This window comes from Vigna radiata, chromosome 7 (assembly GCF_000741045.1).
Source record: "Vigna radiata var. radiata cultivar VC1973A chromosome 7, Vradiata_ver6, whole genome shotgun sequence".
NCBI lineage: Eukaryota > Viridiplantae > Streptophyta > Magnoliopsida > Fabales > Fabaceae > Vigna > Vigna radiata.
Genome location: NC_028357.1, coordinates 5,106,791 through 5,108,559, shown reverse-complemented (window position 1 = coordinate 5,108,559; position 1,769 = coordinate 5,106,791).

The following is a 1,769-nucleotide window of genomic DNA, read 5'->3' as shown; positions in this document are numbered from 1 at the left end:
GGAGTTCCTTAAAGACTATGATTTTGAGCTCTTATACCACCCTGGGAAAGCAAATGTGGTGGCGGATGCCCTTAGCAGGAAGGTGGTGCATATGTCCTCATTGATGGTCAGAGAGTATGAATTAGTGGAGAGCTTTAGTGATCTGAAGCTAGATGTGAAGTTCGAACCTGATGGCATTAGGTGCTGCAAATTGGTCATATCCAGTGACATNTTTGAAAGGATTTATGAAGGACAGCTAGTAGACCCAGAACTTCTGAAGTCCAGGTCTTTGATTGGCACTGAACAAGGGAAATACTTTAACACAGGTACAGATGNTCTTCTACGGTTCAAGGGTAGAACCTGTGTTCCAAATGATGAAGTGTTGAAGAGAGTAATCTTGGAAGAAGGTCACCGAAGTCGTTTTAGCATACATCCANGTATGACTAAAATGTATCAAGACCTTAAGTTATCCTTCTGGTGGTCGGGTATGAAGAAGGATGTGGCCCANTTTGTTGCTTCTTGCCTTACTTGTCAAAAGGCCAAAGTAGAGCATCAGAGACCTGGAGGTTTGTTGCAGCCTTTAGAGATTCCAGAGTGGAAATGGGATAGCATAGCCATGGACTTTGTTACCCATTTACCGCGTACTTTCAAGAAACATGATGCCATATGGGTGATAGTAGACCGATTGACCAAGAGTGCTCACTTCTTGGCAATTGATTTGAGGATGTTAATGGCAAAGTTGGCGCAGTTGTACATTAAGGAGATTGTGAGACTACATGGGGTGCCTTCCAGCATCATATCTGATAGAGATCCGAGATTCACCTCCAGATTTTGGCAAACATTACAGGATGAGATGGGTAGCAGGTTGCAGATGAGCTCGGCTTATCATCCTCAGACCGATGGCCAATCTGAGAGAACGATCCAATCCTTGGAAGACTTGTTGAGGACATGTATACTGGATCATCTAGGAGCTTGGGACGAGGTATTGCCACTAGTAGAGTTTACTTATAATAACAGCTACCAGGCTAGTATCGGTATGGCACCATTTGAGGCCTTGTATGGGAGACGCTGTAGAACCCCTCTTTGTTGGTTCCAGGACGGAGAGGCGGTGTTGATAGGACCTGAGTTAGTGCAGCAGACCACCGANAAGGTGAAGTTGATTCAAGAGAGATTGAAAGCATCACAAAGCCGGCAAAAGTCATATGCTGATAAGAGACGAAAGCCCTTAGAGTTCGTAGTAGGAGATCATGTGTTCCTCAGAGTGACTCCTACCACTGGTGTAGGAAGGGCCATTAGAGCTAAGAAGTTGTCTCCCAGGTATCTTGGTCCTTACCAGATTCTACGACGTATCGGACCAGTAGCTTATGAGGTTGCCATGCCACCTCAGTTGGCTAATCTTCACCCAGTATTCCATGTTTCCCAGCTGAGGAAATATGTACCTGACCCATCCCATGTGTTAGAGGTTGAAGACATCCAGCTGAGGGAGGACCTGTCCATAGAAGTACAACCTGTACGAGTCATTGAGAATCAGACGAAAGGGAAGAATTGGAGGGGTGTCAGACTCGTGAAGGTTGTATGGGATGAAAGGACCGGCGACTCTACTTGGGAAGTCGAAGATGAGATGCGAAGCTCTTACCCTCACCTATTCTCTGGTAAGCTCTATTTTCGCGGACGAAAATTTTATTTGTTGGGGGGAACGTAAGGGCCTCAGAAAAATTAATTAAGCCATTGGGCCTAATTGGGTAGTCTGACCCATTTCACTTAGAGCATGGCCTTGAGAGGGGTCCCTT